This window comes from Hippopotamus amphibius, chromosome 14 (genome assembly GCF_030028045.1).
Source record: "Hippopotamus amphibius kiboko isolate mHipAmp2 chromosome 14, mHipAmp2.hap2, whole genome shotgun sequence".
Classification (NCBI taxonomy): Eukaryota; Metazoa; Chordata; class Mammalia; order Artiodactyla; family Hippopotamidae; genus Hippopotamus; species Hippopotamus amphibius.
Window position 1 is genome coordinate 3,365,033 of NC_080199.1, and position 19,357 is coordinate 3,384,389.

At 42.2% G+C, this 19,357-nt stretch overlaps 1 protein-coding gene across 1 annotated transcript in view; it reads right to left on the bottom strand.

Moving 5' to 3' along the window:
• MYO16 (myosin XVI) overlaps positions 1-19,357 on the bottom strand; it is a 419,267-nt gene that overhangs the window by 75,930 nt on the left and 323,980 nt on the right. The window lies entirely within an intron of this gene.

The following is a 19,357-nucleotide window of genomic DNA, read 5'->3' on the forward strand; positions in this document are numbered from 1 at the left end:
ACAACAATGGGAAAATAATTGGGCAGGAGATTTTTCCGGGAAAGGACTACAAGAAGCAAAGCTAACAAAAGTGATTCCCGTACATCTTCCATATGCTTTTAACACTTTTACACTTAATCAAAATCCCAAAGCTTTGGTTCTAAGAAGTATGTTTGCTGTGTGTATACATTGTCACTAACGCTTGCAAATACCCACACACTACACTTGTGGTGGTTGCACCCTGCAGCGCAAAAGAGAAACACTGGCCTTGACTCTCTATTGGAAGATACAACCATTCCCATGAGTGAATCCCCAAATTCCAGAGCTAAACCCTTATCTTCCCTTTTATGATCCTTTTCTTTCCTCAACTCAAAGCAGGGAGGTTGAGTCTATGAAAAGGAAAAAGGAACCAACAAAAAGACCAAAACAAAAACAACCTAAAGCTGACACATACAACTGTTTCATTCCAATGGTTTTTTTTTCTACTACACCATATATTATTATAAGTCAAATGTTTATACAACTGCAATGATAGAACTGCAGCACGAAAGGAAAAGTCTCCACATGGTCATCTCTGAGCAATGATCTTCTAGATGCCTGCCTAAACAGTAGCTATACAATGAACATTCTTGCCTACAATCTTAAAAAAGGAGTTTCAGCCTGCTACCAAATTGCTTTCTACTAAAAGCTCGGGTGGTATGCGAGCCCGACCAAACGGTCTGCTATCGATGACCAGAGCTGCCTTCAAGAAAGTTCTTAAAAACCCAAAACAATAAGCCATATCCATGCATTTTCAACACAGTTTTCTGGTGTGTTGTGCTTATTTTCTAAGAATTCACAGGACTGTGGTAGGTGTGAGGAATGCCCTCCATGATGGAGATGCTCACAGTCTCTTAGGGGAAGCAGATGTAAACAACTGCAGAAGAGCTGTGGACGCTCAGAGGTGATGTCCTGTTAGATGAGGGAAAACTATGGCTCGGGCAAACCCTGTGATGTGTCCACAGTCATCTTCTTAGCACTTGAGACAAACACCATGAAGACGAGAGGCCCACACGTGTGCTCCCAAGCGTGGGCTCGGCCACTAAAACGCTGACCCCCCCACCCCCACCCCCGCCTGGGTCAGACATCACCGGGATACTGGGAAGGCTGACAGCTCAGACTTGCCATCAGAGTGTTGGCCAGAGGTGGCTTCTGAAGCTTTTCACATGGAAACTGTTTACTCCAAACATATTGTGTCACTTCCCATCTTATTCAGCTCTCCCCTCAGCCACCACTTGTTTTCTTAATGAAACACACACTTCTGCAAGAGACCGAGACCCGGATCTTGCGTTATGGCAGTGGGGCTAGCCACGTGGATGGACAGGACAAGCCCCCAACCGCTCTGCCGGTTCAGCGGCTCCTGGTTGACCAGACGTCCTTCTTCATCTAGTCTTCCTTTAGTTGGCTGAAATTCAAGGCAGGCGCTCGAGTGGGCGGCCACAGAGAATTGTGACTTTCCTCCTCACTGTGTTGCCATTCCCTCTCCCTAGTTATTTTCCATAATTCATAGTGTTTTTTTTTTTCTTCTTCCCAACTGCTGACTTATTTTGGCAGTCAAGAGGAAGAACAGTTGGTACTGTCTGTGAGCACCGCAGAGCAAATGTGTGAGGCAGGCAGGGGGAGGCGGGCGCATGTCATCTTTCTGTTCACTGTCGACCGCGGTATGTAACTCGCCGCCGGAAGCTCGATCCCCACAGCTAAATCCATGCGAACTTTCGGTTCCAAGATGAAACTCCCAAAGAGGTATAGGCAGCGATTAACGATCCCTGGGGAGAACTAATATATGGAGGGCGCATAGCACGGGGACAAGACCTCCGGATGGGGGTGGAAGAGCTGGATTCTAGTTCTGCTGCCTTAATTCAGCGGAGACCCTGGTCAGGAAGACTACGATCTCTTCTAGTGACATTTCTTTTCTTTCTTTTTCTTTCTCTCTTTGGATTGAATGACAGTTTAATTTTACTCTTTACCCTGTTCTTTTTAGTTAAATCAACTGTTTTTTATTTTATTTTTAAAATTTTTAGTGGCGTATAGTTGCTTTACGATGCTGTGTTCGTTTCCACTATACCGCAAAGTGAATCAGCTGTATGCATACACATATCCCCTCCTCCTTGGATTTCCTTCCTATTTAGGTCATCACAGAGCACGGAGTAGAGCTTCCTCTGCTCTACAGTCAGTTCTCATTAGTTATCTATTTTATGCATAGTATCAATAGTGTATACGTGTCAATCCCAATCTCCCAATCCATCCCACCCCACCCCACCCCCCGCCCCTTTCCCCTTGGTTCGTTCTCTACGTCAGTGTCTCTATTTCTGCTTTGCAAAGAAGATCATCAAGTGACATTTCTAACAGCCATCCCCCAAACCAAGGTAGGTTTATCTTGAGAACTGTGCTACATCTAGGGACACAAAAGTTTTCCAGGGATGATGGGAAAAGATGAATGTGGGACAGAAAAACTAAGCGAGGGGCAGAAAGCCATAAACTGTCTTGAGGTGCAGCCGTGTGGAGAGCGATGAGGGAAGAGGCTACACGTAACCGGTGGCCACATCATGAGGAATATTCCAGGAGGAACAGAAGACATTTTCCTGTGAACACTGGGTATACACTGGAAGATTTAAAGAAGATCCCATCCAACTTTTATAAAAGTAATTTTGAAAATTGTATTCGAAATTTATAAAGTTCCTGCTTAAATCTGACTGAAGAATGGATGGCTGGGCTTGGCTTTGGTGAGCAGGATGATATAATGCAATCAACGATCTGGGTTTGGAAGATGCTACAACTGTTGTCTGTTGGCAACTTCTATTTACCCTTCACGCCACCTCCAGGAGTGGACTTATGATACCCATTTCTCCGCGTCCAGTAGGGCTTGGGTGACCTTCATTTGTGTTTCCACAGCATCCAATGAATATTTTTCTTATGGTACTGCATCAGGTATACTCACACCTCCTGAAGAACATGAAGACCTATTCTTGAACTTCACAAGTGGTAGGGTTGTGGGGATGGTGGATTCAGATTAGAAACAGAAGATGAGGAATTGTGATGTCCTGGTAAGAGATGGGTCAGGGAGACAGACGATAATGTCTTCAAGGATGAAAAGAAGGTATGATGGACAACGAGCACATAAGCCAGGCCCGGAAGTCATTCAGCAAGCTGGAAATAAGTCCTGGGCCTCACAGGTGATAGAATGAATGATGGAGGGAATAAAAGAAAAAGACAGAAGACAGAAGTTTGGGGTCAATGATTCAGCTTACCCCTCTCCTCCACCAAGACAAGGAAGCTGAGAGAAAGTGAAACCTCCTGGTTCAGGAAACAGGCAGTTTTCAGGTCACATAGGGAAGCTAAATTTGAAGGGGAGTAAATACGGATGAAATGGATTTTCTCACAATAATTAGAAACTTCACAGGACTCGATAGTGGGTGGTTAAGAAGGGGTCTGAGTATTTCACGTGGCAGACCTGCGCGTGTCAGGCCAGACTCAGAGGCAGAGAAAAGGAGTTCTTGCTGAGATCCAGGGTGTGGGATGATGAGGAGAGCTGGGAACGTGAGTCAGAGGGCACGTGCGAGGGAAGGTGCTAGGTAGGTGGACACAGGTGCGGTGGGAGCCAGAGGACAGGCCGGCTCCCAAGCTCCTGGTGAGTTTCTGGTGTAGCTACGCCCATGGAAATTCTCCCTGCGGAGGTAAAACCAAGGGCTTTGTGAGTGAGGAGGGCTTCTGGGCTTCTGATTCAGGGGGAGGAGGGGAGGAAGGGAGTCTGGATCCACACTGCAAGTGGCCTGCTACGACACAGCTGAGGCTTTGTGGAATGGCTGGGTACTGTGCTACCATCACATTCAGAGGATTTTTTAAAAAAATTGTTTCTTTAGTTATTTGGGTGCACTTTACAGTTACCCAATAGGAGATCCGTCCGTTCATTCCTTATTTTGTTTACCATCTGACTTATCTGTGGATTGCCTATATTTAGAGACGCTCACGAGAAATTGTAGCATTTGTTTGGCTGTGCTGGTCTTTTCGTAAATGTTTCTTTCTCCTTAAAGAATGAAATGAGCCATTTAGTGGTACTTCAGATTCCTCCCTCAGAAACCATTCTGAAAAATGCCTTTTAGTCCCTAAGGCCTTTGCTCTCACATATACTACGGATTGGGGGGGCAAATCTAGGCGTCTCTCTTCATCAGGAAAACCCAGACAAGATCCTTACATTTCCAAGGATTTACATTGTCTGTTAATGGCATTGACTAGGAGAAAAGTGTCGGCTATTTACATTTGGCCTCTGTGATGAATTCACGTGCAGTTCCTCTGTAACCAGTGCCTAAGAGTGCTATATCAAATCCAACAAATTAAGAGTTATCTGAATGAGACCAAATGTTCAGATCACCTACATCCTTGATTTTAGTTGCATTCTCTTATAAAAAGATGTTCTCACAACGAGAGAAAAGGAGAGACTGACACGTTCTCCTACGGAGTCCTCTCTCCCAAGATGCACAGTGTTCCTATCTGAGATGAAAATGTTAATGTCATTCTGACTCCTGTAAAAGTAAACCATCTGTGAATTAGAGCCATCGCTATTTTTATTAGAAAACCATTAGGTTTTCTTTTTTTTCTTTGAAGTGACAGATTTTAAAAGATAAAACACAATTGTCATTGATGACATCGAAAGTTTCAATGACCGCTACAGTTTTCAGGGATTATTTTAGAGATGTAGGCTGTGGGAGCACAGACAAGGGCTGGATGGGCGGTTGCCATGGAGAGTAGGCGGCCTGGAGGCTGCACTGGAGAGCTGTGCAGGGCACCTGTGAGGCTCCTCCCCCTCTTCCCCCTCCCCCGCCATCACTGATTATTGCTTCCAATCACAGAGAGGCAGACGCAGAGGAGGGCTGCCCTTCTTGGGAGGGGTGGAGGGACCCGCACTTCCTGTCTCCATGGCAGGAAGGGCACATCACCAGCTTCACCTTTTTAGGGACGTCCTCCATCTGACTACCCCCGGCTGTTTGGGAGACCACGGGCAAAAGTACCCTCGGAGTGATCTTTGTAAACATCGATCTCATTCATTATGTTACTTTCATGCTTAAAATTATTTAATAGAGGTCATGATTTCACGATAATGCTCAAACTCTTTGGAAATGTTTGTTAGACTTTCTATAGTACAATCTTTTTTCAATGCATTCAAGTGTATCTATTCTCAAACTATATCATATTTTTTACTGTTCCAAAATGGGAGCTTGTTTTTTTTCCTCCAGCTTAACATATACTGTTTTTTTTTTCATCTCTCTCTCTAAATCATCTACTAGATAAGCCTCAAGACATCCTTCAAAACACAGACGGCTTCATGAACTCTCAGTCTAGTGTGTACTTTATAATAATGAATTCATTAAAGTAGTGTATCTATGTCACTAATGTGCCTTGTAGATAATCTCTAGAATACCACTGAATTCCCGGTTTTGTCATTATTGGTATACCTGTCTAAATGTTCAGCTTGACTGTGAAATATCTGAGGGCTAGGATAATGTTGGGGAAAAAAAGTCATAATTTACACCTATGAGGTGAAGGGAAGTATTATAGATGGAATGACAAAATGGAAAAAGCAAAATTTCAAAGAAAATGATTTTAATGGACACTAGCTATAACGTGAGCTCAGATATTTAAAATTTAATTTACTTCAAATAATTGAATCTTTAAAACTTAAATCTGTTTAAACTATATGAATTCATTCATTTTATAAAAATGCATCTAATGCAATTCAAGAAACAAAGATGTTAAATTTCATATTTCTGGTGCCATCACATTCTGGCATAATTTAACCCAAAATCTAGGACTTACTTCATCCTCTAATTCTTTCTTTTTTTAAAAAGATAGTTTTTTGGCTGCACCACACAGCTTGTGCGATCTTAGTTCCCCAACCAGGGATCAAACCTGTGCCCCTTGCATTGGAAGTGCAGATCTTAACCACTGGACCGCCAGGGAAGTCCCCGTTCTCTGATTCTTTACTTGCTCTTTGACTCACCTTGCCCACGGCCTCCAATTTTACTAATATTCTAGAAACCCTCCGTGATTTTATATTGCCTATAAGCTAAAATGCATACTTTAGGGTTTAGCATTCAAAGCCCTCCGTAATGTGATCTTTATTGATCTCTGAAGATGTAACACGTTTTACTCCTCTAAAAGAGATGCTACTGACTGTTATGCTAACTTCCCACATGCTCCATGAGAGCAGAAACCGATGAGAGACTGGAGCCCAGCCTCAAGGGCCTACAGCATCTGAGCACAGAGCTCTTACTGAATGACGTCACCACTGTCGCCGCGGTTACCGTGGATGCTACCTCATGCATCTCTGTCTATAATTATTGGAAGGCTTTTAGTTATCATCACTACAGGTTATATTTTAGCGAGAAATAGTCGTGGATGCTTATATTTACTGCAAATTGCTTTATCCTTATAATTACAGACAAAAATTAATCTTTAAAAAATATTGTATGCTAACTCACATATACGGAATCTAAAAATGGTACTGATGAACTCAGTGACAAGAACAAGGACGCAGATGCAGAGAATGGACTGGAGAACTTGAGGTATGGGAGGGGGCGGGGGGTGAAGGGGAAGCTGAGACGAAGCGAGAGAGTAGCATAGACATATATATAGTATCAACTGTACAACAGATAGTCAGTGGGAAGTTGTATAACAAAGGCAGTCCAACTCGAGGATGGAAGATGCCTTAGAGGACGGGGACGGGGAGGGTGGGGGAGACTCGAGGGAGGGGGAGTCAAGGAAGGGAGGGAATACGGGGATATGTGTATAAAAACAGATGATTGAACTTGGTGTACCCCCAAAAAATAAAAAAAATAAAAAAAAAACTGTAATCACCTTTGTTCTAAAAACATTACCATTATTCAAAAAACTCCTTCCCATTTAAAGACAAGATATGTTATAGCTAGATTAAAAGTAGTCGACTTCTTTTACTGTAACAGTAGAATTTCAAAAAAATGCCCTGGGATCTATCTCTTAAAGTGCCCTACCAATGTCAATCTGCTCGGTTTTTAAAATAGCTTTATTGACAATCATAAGAACAACACACTCTTTTATGTGTTTTGATGTCTGTGTCTCTCCCACCAGACGTGTTTTTCTTCTTGCTGATTTGAGAATGTCACTGCGCTCCTTTAAAGCACAGTTCTTTCTCCTTTTTACCATGCAGAGAGCACTTTCTGTACCTACGAGGTAATCTCCTCCAAACAGAAACAGCCTGCAAACCTAACATTTCCACAAGCACACTATGAACAGTCCTTCACACATTCCTGGGTATTTATCATTTTCACGTAGTACTTAGGTGCGTTGTATCTTATATCTTTTCCTGGTTCTCCTGTCTCACATTTATTCACCCACCTATTCTACCACCTGTCTGTTTTATCCATCTATTCATTCATCATTTTTCCATCTACCCATCTGACCCTACATTCATCCCTCTATCTTTTCATCCATCCTTCCATCCCTACCTTCATCCCTCCATCCTTCCCATCCAACTGTCCACCCATCCATGCATCCATTCCTCCCCTCCATCCATTCATCCCTCCCCTCCAACCATCCATCCATCCATCCCTCGCTTCATCCCTCCATCCTTCCATCCCTCCATCCATCTCTCCATCCTTCTATGTATCCATCCCTCCATCTCTCCATTCATAAAGCAAACATATGCCTAGGGCCGTCCTAATACCAGGTACTGTGCCAGGCTCTAGGGCCAGAGGGATGAATAGGATTTGTTGTATCCTGTCAGGAAGCTCAGTAAAACAACTATTTAACTAAAAGCCACCTTTTTCAGGCTGAATTCACATATTTTCCCCATTTGCTCCTTTGGTTCCTTAAGTTTCTACAGAAGACCACTCTTTTGCATATTTATATTTATTAGTATTTCAATATTTTACATTTTCATGGTAGCTTTGACAAACTACTAAGTATAAATATTCTGATGTTCAGTCTGGCTCTGAATGTACTTTTACACATCCTCAAAGATACAGTTGTACTAAAATACAAGTTCTTTTCCCTTTGTTATAAATAGACTATTCTTGAAGTTTAACTTCAACACAGAAAAGATAATTACAGCCACACACATCTAATAGAGCACTGTATCTTCTGGTATTTGAAGAAGGTGGTTTGGCTCGAATTACATATAATTACAGGTTAAGAAAAATTAATTACTCTCACCTAGAACAGTATGACCTGTACAGCCATCAGTGATAGTAAAAACAACTCTTCTGAGTTTACGGGTGAATTACGCACTGTGTGAGCCTACGTACGGCTTCGTTCTGGAAATCGCACCAATATGGTCAAGAGTCCTTAAAAGAAAAAACAAATCCCCTCCTCCCAGAGCGACACACTGTGAAAAGCAAACCAATGCCAAGCCCAAACAAGGCCGATTAGCTCCAAAATCACAGAGGAAAGTGCACTGCGTAAGTTAATGGATTTATTTAAGGATCACCTTTAGTCTGCCTTTTTAACAAAAAGGCCTCAATAATGTCAATAATAATCACCTGCCCCATGCAAGGCACTGTTATCAATGATTAACAGCAGCATAAACACAATCACAGCCACTGTCCTCCCTGGGACAGCACAGAGACACGAACTCAGGGGCGCTGCCACCGCCACCATGGCCACGTGACCGCCATTTACGTACTTTGATGTTTGCTTTACTTCTGAAAGCACGAATCCTCACAGCCCTCCATCCTGATCAGCTGATCTTATCTTGTTCTTCTTTAAGAGTATTTTTAGATATTTGAAAAGATTACCTAGCTTTCCTAATTTTCCAAATATTTGTTCTGTGGTCTGTCCATGTTTGCTTTGAGACTTGCCCATGTTTATTTTTGTGAACTGTCTTCTGCTCTCAACTCCTACGGGGCCAGGTCTTTTCCATCTTTTTTTTTATATATAAGTTTTATTGGAGTATAGTTGATTTACAATAATGTGTTATTTTCGGCTGCACAGCAAAGTGAATCTGTTATACGTATACATGTATCCACTCTTGGTTACATTCTTTTCCCATATAGATCATTACAGAGCATTGAGTAGAGTTCCCTGTGCCACACAGTAGGTCCTTATTAGTTATCTATATTATATGTAGTAGTGTGTATATGTCAATCCCAATCTCCCAATTTATCCCTCCCTCTCCCTTCCCCCCCGGTAACCATACGTTTGTTTTCTACATCTGTGACTCTATTTCTGTTTTGTACATACATTCATTTGTGCCTTTTTTTTTCACATTCCACATATAAGCGATATCATGTGGTCTCTTCCATCTTTTAGAGCTCCACACATATTTCGTGCAGCAAATTCACACTTGTGCACAAGAGCTTGAGCATGTTCCTGACCTCAACTAACGTGCCAGTTTGAAAAGAGAGTTCACTTTTTGAGTCAAGAACATGTGATAAGCCTTTTGATTGAAGGTCCCTGTGAAGTTCTGTCCCCTCTCTGCCTCAGCTCCCTTCTCTGTCCCTCTACCCTGCTCTGTCTCACATAAGTGACTACATTAAGTCTGCTGCCTGCTTCCCAGCTCTAGTCTTGCTTTCCAACGATATGTTTATTTTTTCATATTGAAAGCCTAAATCTGCTCACGTTGACACCCTCCTTAACGCTCATCGATGGCTTCACGTTGAACTTGAAGTAGAATGCTGTGCTTTGCTCACACAGGTCCCCCTGGCTCTGGTCCCTGCACGCACGAAGCCTCCACTCTCAACACCGTGATTCTGCCAGAGGGTGATACTGGTTCCTGATGGGCCAGACCCCCTGAGCTCTGCACGGTTTGCAGCGTACAGCAGGTGCTTCGTGAGGGCTTGCTGAATGATCACATCAATCTGGACAGCGGGAGACCAGACTGATGCGGAAGAGATGGACTTGGTTCAGGTATAGGCAGGACCACCATTCTTTCAGTAGTTGTCAAGAGCCCAGGTGGTCTGGGAAGACGGATCCTTGAAGGGCCACAAACCATCGTGACAGCTAAGGTGTTTTTGCCCCCCACTCCTACTCTCTCGTTCACTTTCTTCTCCCTGGAGCGGGGCGACGGTGAAATAACAAAGGTTGACAACAGTGCCCGCAGCATGGTTTCTCCCTTGTCACCGGGCGGTGGGGGGATTGCTCAGGGCTCCGCCATCCTGCTCCCATCAGCTTTCTTCTCTTGGGCTGCCCTCCCTCGGGGCAGCACACGGGGCTCCTGCCCACCCTGCTTCCTGTCCCATCACGTGACTGGCTCCTTCCCAGCCCTCAGGTCTCAGCCTGAACATGGTGGCTGTGGAGACGCCCTCTCCGCCCACCTGAGCCAGGGACCCTGGGATGTGCCACCACAGAGTCCACCTTGCTTCTCTCCCAGTGACCCTGACCTGGGATTTTTAATTGGTGTCCTGCTTACGGTCCAGCCTCCCATCCCCCCAAGACTAGACTGGAGCCCCCTGCGAGGGGGACAGGCCATTCCTCCTTCACATCGCATCACAGCTGCCTGGGTAACTGCAGGACACAAACGGTGCTCAGCAAAGGCTTGTTGACCTGGAGTTAGAGGAAAGCACACTGATTTCTAAGACATGAAAACTGGATTAGCAGTAGGCATACCCTGTTCTCACGTAGCAATTGCTGAGTGCCAGATATTACACCAAGCCTTTTGCTTAATGAGGCTGAGAGGGAAAACACAAAATGACTTTAAAAAAGAAACTATCACACATACCAGCCAGACTCGATTGTGGATACTTTTCGTTTCCAAAAGAAACACGTGCTAACAGGCAGGGGGTTCGTCCGCTCATTCATGGAGAAAACACTGGCTGAGTGTCCGCTGTGACCCAGCCCCCAGGAGATGCGATCGTGACACACACGCACACGGGTGTGAAAATATATAAGAAAAAAAGAGACGTAACGTTTGCGCTCAATCAAGTTCAGAGCGAAAAGGGAGACACTCTGTCCAAGAATCAAACATCTGTAGCGTTATTTAAAACCTGAGTGAATACACACCAAGCCATTCAGAGTAATTATCTCTAGGTAGTTCAGTTGTGGGGGATCTATAGTCTCTTCTCTAATTGTCTCCATGTTTCAAGTTTCTTACAAAGATTGAACGCTCTAACAAAATTAGATTCATGTATGTGTATATGTATGTGCTTAGCACATGAGAAAAAAGGAAATACACATACGTGCGAATATACAGTAATTTCCAGTCATGATGCACATGGTACCAAGAGATACTCCTAGATCCCCAATTCTGTATTATTTTCAATATTCATAATGCCAGAGAAAGAGGAGGAATATGAGAGGAAGAGTAATTTGATAGGCTATTTTCTAGCTTGTACTTACGGTTGATTTATGAAGTGCTTCTCGAGTAATAAAACAAAGGCTATAAACCATTAATTTATTGCACTAATAAGAACCTAGGGCCCTAATACTATTGTCTTGTCTTTGAAGATCTAAAGAAAGTGGAGTGTGTTTAAAACTTTAACAGTTTCTTGCTCTTACTTTTATTATCTTTTCTCTACTGGACTATTTTAGATTAATGAAATAATAAATCCTTCATCCAACTGACTTTACTTAATGTTATGGTAAAATGTTAATCTTGCAGTTCTCAGCGCTGTCAGAGTGAATCCTTCCAAGGCCGCGTATTTTAGAGAGACGTGCAGTGGAACCTAGGCCATTCCTCACTTTAGAGGATGTAAGGGGTGAAAATTACATTAGAGGGTGGTAAAGAAAGTAATTATTGTAATTGCTTTTTAATTAATTACTTAATTATCTTTGGCCGCGTCGCTCAGCACGTGGGATCTTAGTTCCCTGACCAGGGATCAAATACGCGCCTCCTGCAATGGAAGTGCAGTCTTAACCACTGGACCTCCAGGGAAGTCCTGTAATTGTTTTTGTTAGTGAATAAACACAAATGAGAAAAGTATATTTCATCGAATTTGGGGTTTGCCTTTTGTTACTTCTTTCAGAGTCTCTCTTTCTCTCTCTCTCTCTCTCACATGGGAAGCAAGAATCACTTCACGTGGGTAGCGGAGGTCAAGTGAAAGTTCTATTTGCACTTCTCACTTCCTGTCTGTACCATCCCGGAAGCCTGCCCGTGTCTGACTCCAGCGTTAGAGGAAATATGAAGTCTCTCTTTCAATTTATCATCTAAATTTCTCCTCCTACGATGTCCTGTAACAGGTGTCACGCAGGACACTCTGCCTGTCCACAAAGCTCCTCCCACCCCCAAATTCTAGAAACATCTGCAATGACAGCGAAGCCTAGCCCTTGTGTAAGCCTTGCTAAGTGGGGGCCAGCCGTCCCGCAGCCCGGCCCCCCAGGCCCTGCCGGCACCCCCGGCATCTGTGAACGGGCTCCGACAGATTTGTTTCTCTCTTCACCACCCTCCAGATGGCTCTAAAATGAATATAGCATTCAAATAACTACACAGAAGAAAGCATCCTCTAACCAGTTGATTCATATAAAATGTGTGAAAAATCAGATGATACCATTTATTTTTCCACTTAGAATTAGTTTCAAAAGTTTTCCCTTTACATAAATGACATAACATGGCAAAACTAGTGTGTTTCACGTGGGCCAAAGAGCCTGCCCGCTGCTGGTCTAAGGCTGGCGGATATCAGGGCAGAAAGGGTTGGATTAAAAATACATCGCCTGGAGGGATTATTTTTAAAGTTATCTTTTAAAGTGAGACCGAATTACAAATGTATCTATTTAAATAGATTAAATACCTGAATAATTAAAAAATATCAAATAGTAGAAGGTTAATAACTAGTGGCTTAATTTAACCTGTTTTCAAATTGTTTGGATTTTTTTCCCCCACAAATGAAGTAATCCACGGACTCTTTATTTCTTAAAAAAATACCTCTGGTGAGACAGGGTACAGTTGTGGAAGGAAGTCATGTAGAGTCCACTCAAATCATTTCAAGAACCTTCTTTTCCTTTCTGAGCAATTTACATTCTGCCTTGAAATAAGGGTAAAGCTCAGACTCATCCAGCGTATTTTTAAAATACATCACTTCATTACCATCAGCAAGAAGCCACCACCAAACAGGAGGCCTTTCCTGCCATCACTACTTGGTGATTTTTCTTCACTTTTCATCAAATTAAAACCCCCTCTGGCTCACCACAACTAAAGAAAGCCCGTGCGCAGCAATGAAGACCCAACACAGCCAATAAATAAATAAATTTAAAACAAAACACAACAAAACACCCCTCTGTTAAAGCAGGGATGCTGAGTATGTAAAGGGAACGATGGCCTGAGAGACCTTGCCCAAATGTGTGGTGACCAGTGCGAATAGTGTGAAGACGCCTTTGAGATGTAATGGCCACTGGTGTGAACTATAGGATAGGTTCAATATTATTTGGATACAAAAATGCTTTAGGGAAAGCACAGTCAGAGTGATTTACAGGTTTTTTTTCGTAAATGCTTAAAATAATTAAGTTGATTCTAAGCAATATTCCATTTAAATTGCACTTCTGTAGGGGCTACAAATTTTAAAAATCATTTTAAATTACAGAAGTAATGCGTGGACACATTTACCTTCTAAACATAGATAAAAGCTAAAAATTCCATTTGATTCTCATTTCAAAACCATTCCCCAGATATTAGCACTGTTCATTTTTTGTGAATTATTCCGGATTTTAAAAATTCATGTATGTCTGTGTATATTGCTATATAAAATGTAGAGTAGGTTTGGTGGTTTCTTATTGACAAAGACTCATTTAGTGGCTTGGCAAATCTGCATCGAGTGTCTGCCTGCGTCTTTCTGTGGCCTGTGCTGGAGACACAGCTGCAAACCGGGGTGGCTGAGGCCTCCTCGGATGCGCTTACTCGCTGGTGGAGGACAGACAAGCAGCACCTGGTGGGAGATGTACAGCCTCAGGAGTGAGGAAGAGCAGAGGACAGGGAGGTGGGTGCTTGGTTGCGAGCAATGCCTGGCCACCTGCCAGCTGGCGGAGCTGCCACAGGTTCCGCAGGACTGTTCTCCACCCACCTGCGCCCAAGCAGTGAGCCCACAGCGAGCATCCCCTACACTCGCATCTGGACCGTGACTCCTGGCCATCCCTGCTGTTGCTAGGTCTCTGCTCTCAGACTAGAACTGACATTAAACACTGGACAGAGCCAAACACGTCTTCCCTTGAGTCCAGTTCCTCCTCTTCTCCCTCTTCTCTTTTTCCTCCTTTTCTTTGCAAGATGCAGTCAGGACCTAGCCTCCAAAAGCCCTGACTATTGAAGGGCTGACAGCTGCACAAGAAAGATGCCGTTTGCAGCAACATGGATGGACCTAGAGACTATCGCATTGAGTGAAGGAAGTCAGATAAAGAGAAATACCCTATGATATTGCTTATATGCGAAATCCAAAAAAAAAAAAAGAAAGGAAAAACCAATACAAATGAACTTATGTACAAAACAGAAACAGACTCACAGACTTAGAGAATGAACGTATAGTTGCCAGGGGGAAGGGTGGGGGAAGGGATAGTTAGGGTGTTTGGGATTAACGTATATACACTAAATATATATATAAAATGGATGACCGACAAGGACCTGCTATAGAGCACAGGATATGCTGCTGAGTGTTATGTTACAACCTAAATGGGGAAAGAATTTGAAAAAGAATAGATACGTGTCTATGTATAACTGAACCTCTGCCGTACACCTGAAAGTAACACAACATTGTAAATCAACTACACTCCAACATAAAATAAAAAGTTAAAAAAGAAATGAAAGATACAAAAATACCTAGAGACAAATGACAATGAAAACACAACGACCCAAAACCTATGGGATGCAGCAAAGGCAGTTCTAAGAGGGAAGTTTATAGCAATACAACCCTACCTCAAGAAACAAGAAAAATCCCAAATAAGCAATCTAACCTTACACCTAAAGAAATTAGAGAAAGAAGAGCAAACAAAACCCAAAGTTAGTAGACGCAGAGAAATCATAAAGATCAGAGCAGAAATAAATGAAATAGAAACAAAGAAAACAATAGCAAAAATCAATAAAACTAAAAGCTGGTTCTTTGAGAAGATAAATAAAATCGATAAACCTCTAGCAAGACTCATCAAGAAAAAGAGGGAGAGGACTCAAATCCATAAAATTAGAAGGGAAACAGGAGAAGTTTCAACAGACACCGCAGAAATAAAAAGCACCATAAGAGTCTACTGCAAGCAACTATATGCCAATAAAATGGACAACCTGGATGAAATGGACAGATTCTTAGAAAGGTATAACCTTCCAGGACTGAATCAGGAAGACACAAAAAAATATGAACAGACCAATCACAAGTAATGAAATTGAAACTGTGATTAAAAATCTCCCAACAAACAAAAGTCCAGGACCAGATGGATTCACAGGTGAATTTTATCAAATATTTAGAGAAGAGCTAACACCCATCCTTCTCAAACTCTTCCAAAACATTGCAGAGGAAGGAATACTCCCAAACTCATTTTATGAGGCACCATCACCCTGATACCAAAATCAGGCAAAGATACTACAAAAAAAGAAAAGTACAGACCAATATCACTGATGAATGTAGATGCAAAAATCCTCAACAAAATACTAGCCAACAGAATCCAACAACACATTCAAAGGATCATCCACCATGATCAAGTGGGGTTTATCCCTGGAATGCAAGGATTCTTCAATATACGCAAATCGATCAATGTGATACACCATATTAGTAAATCGAAGGATAAAAACCACATGATCATCTCAATAGATGCAGAAAAAGCTTTTGACAAAATTCAACACCCATGTATGATAAAAACTCTCCAGAAGGTGGGCATAGAGGGAACCTACCTCAACATAATAAAGGCCATATATGACAAACCCAGAGCAAACATCATTCTCAATGGTGAAAAACTGGAAGCATTCCCTCTAAGATCAGGTACAAGACAAGGATGTCCACTCTCACCATTATTATTCAACATAGTTTTGTAAGTCCTTGCCACAGCAATCAGAGAAGAAAAAGAAATAAAAGGAATCCAAATTGGAAAAGAAGAAGTAAAATTGTCACTCTTTGCAGATGACATGATATTATACATAGAAAACCCTAAAGATGCCACGAGAAAACTACTCAAGCTAATCAATGAATTTGGTAAAGTTGCAGGATACAAAATTAACACACAGAAATCTGTTGCATTTCTATACACTAACAATGACAGATCAGAAAGAGAAATTAAGGAAACAATCCCATTCACCATTGAAACAAAAAGAATAAAATACCTAGGAATAAACCTAACCAAGGAGGTAAAAGACCTGTACTCAGAAAACTATAAGACACTAATAAAAGAAATCAAAGACGATACAAACAGATGGAGGGACATACCATGTTCTTTGATTAGAAGAATCAATATTGTGAAAATGACTATGCTACCCAAAGCAATTTACAGATTCAATGCAATCCCGATCAAATTACCAATGGCATTTTTCACAAAACTAGAACAAGAAATTTTACGATTTGTGTGGAAACGCAAAAGACCCCGAATAGCCAAAGCAATCTTGAGAAGGAAAGATGGAGTTGGTGGAATCAGGCTTCCTGACTTCAGGGTATACTACAAGGCCACAGTGATCAAGACAGTATGGTACTGGTACAAAAATAGAAATATAGATCAATGGAATAGGACAGAAAGCCCAGAGATAAACTATGGTCAACTAATCTATGACAAAGGAGCCAAGGATATACAATGGAGAAAAGGCAGCCTCTTCAATAAGTGGTGCTGGGAAAACTGGACAGCTACATGTAAAAGCATGAAATTAGAACATTCCCTAACACCATACACAAAAATAAACTCCAAATGCATTGAAGACCTAAATATAAGGCCAGACACTATAAAACTGCTAGAGGAAAACATAGGAAGAACACTCTTCGACGTAAATAACAGCAAGTTCTTTTTTGATCCACCCCCTAGAGTAATGGAAATAAAAACAAAAATAAATAAGTGGGACCTAATGAAACTTCAAAGCTTCTGCACAGCAAAGGAAACTATAAGCAAGACGAAAAGACAACCCTCAGGATGGGAGAAAATATTTGCAAACGAATCAACAGACAAAGGACTAATCTCCAAAATATATACAGTTCATCCAGCTCAATATCAAAAAAACAAGCAACCCAATCAAAAAATGGGCAGAAGATCTAAATAGGCATTTCTCCAAAGAAGACATACGGATGGCCAAGAGGCATATGAAAAACTACTCAACATCACTAATTATTAGAGAAATGCAAATCAAAACGACAATGAGGTATCACCTCACACCGGTCAGAATGGGCATCATCAGAAAATCTACAAACAGTAAATGCTGGAGAGGGTGTGGAGAAAAGGGAACGCTCTTGCACTGTTGGTGGAATGTAAATTGATACAGCCACTATGGAGAACAGTATGGCGGTTCCTTGCAAAACTAAAAATAGAGTTACCATATGACCCAGCAATCCCACTGCTGGGCATATACCCAGAGAATGCCATAATTCAGAAAGACACATGCACTCCAATGTTCATTGCAGCGCTATTTACAATAGCCAGGACACGGAAGCAACCTAAATGTCCATCGACAGATGAATGGATAAAAAAGATGTGGTACATATACACAATGGAATATTACTCAGCTGTAAAAAGCAAGGAAACTGGGACATTTCTAGAGACATGGATGGACTTGGAGACTGTCATACAGAGTGAAGTGGGTCAGAAAGAGAAAAACAAATACCGTGTATTAACACATATATGTGGACTATAGAAAAATGGTACAAATCAACCAGTTTGTAAGGCGGAAATAGAGACACAGATGTAGAGAACAAACATATGGACACCAAGTGGGGAAAGCAGGGAGGGTTGGGGTGGAATGAATTGGGAGATTGGGATACCAAATTATACGCTCTGAATATATGTAGTTTATTGTATGTTAACTGTATCTCAATAAAAGTTCTAAAAAAAAAATGAAAGAAAGCAAAAAGAAAGAAAGAAAATAAAGGAAGGAAGGAAGGATTCCGATCAGAATCGCCAGCAACAGGAAGCAGCCTGCTTGGTTTTCCTCCATCTATTGGGCGAATCAGAAACAGTACACAGACACTAAGTACAGGAAGCAATCTGCTCTGACTCCAAGGAACCTACAAGTGCCTTTGATCAAAGCTTAGGCCGGGATGCATAATCTATGCCGTTCAAGTTCTGTAGTCTGAGTAAAGGGACTTTACAGAAACTGATCGAGGTGAGTGCGGTGGAAAGAACGCAGCACAGAAGACCCGGGTCTGGTCCCAGCAAAGGGCCTTCCCACCGAAACGACTTGTTCTCTGCACGCTGTATTTTGATCAGTTAGACAAGCTCTAGGGGGACCTCCTCATGTCTGAAATGAGGTTTTTCCTGTTCACTGCCTACCTTCCTTCTTCTGCAGGCTGTTGTTATTAGGCTTAACTCAAAGCAAAAAAAAAAAAAGAAAAAAAGAAAAAAACCCCCAAAACAAACAAAAAAACCCCTCTGAATTGTAACAGACTCCAAGGATGAGAGGAATCATTATTGATGAAATATCAGAAACTCCAGTGCCTCAGGAACTGTCTCCAAACCCAGGGCCACGTAAACAATAAACGGTACACATACATTGGTACACACACGCGCAGCACTGAAGGGAAGACGTCTCTCCTCATCTGAGCCAGAAGGAAATCCCGGTGTTCAGCACCACTTATGGAATTGCTGTTTTGTGCAGAAGAACAGGAACGAGGGAGCTAGAATCCCGGTACTGATGACGCAGAGGCTTTCCTGCACAGGCTCTGATCAACGTCCGGGAGAAAGGAAGCCCTCTCACAAGATCTCCAAGACCCATCAGAGCCACAATTAAAGGATCATATTTTTAGCTAAGAGAATTGAATTTCTAGGTAACACTCTATGCAGATTCACACAGCAAACGATGACTCCCATCCGTGTGTGTTCTAGCATTGCTTCTAAAAAATATGGAGAATAGTTATGAATCTCACGCTAACCGCTCAGAGTCAAAGGAGGAACACGGGCTGCTTCACAGAAACGCACGCTGGCCGCTTAGCAATTTGCGGATCACGCTGCCCGTACAAGACGTCCATCAGGATCGGCTGTTGCTTCCAACAGCTCCTGTTTAACCCTTGTCCTCATTAACCCCCCAGAAGAGAGTGGTAACAATGTGGCCTGTCGCTGTCAGCGCATTTCAGACAAATGCTTTGCTTCTGAAACCGAAGGGTCTGCCTTTCTAGGTCAGAAATAAATAATTTTAAAAAATGTCATTTGCGGTCTGGCTAGCGCGAGAGTGAAACGTGAATAAGCTTTATTTCTGTGACGTCAGTGATCTGTCTTACAGCACAGAGTCTGTGAAAGGTTACATCTCAGAGGAGCTGAAGAAAGCCATCTTTCCTAACTATTC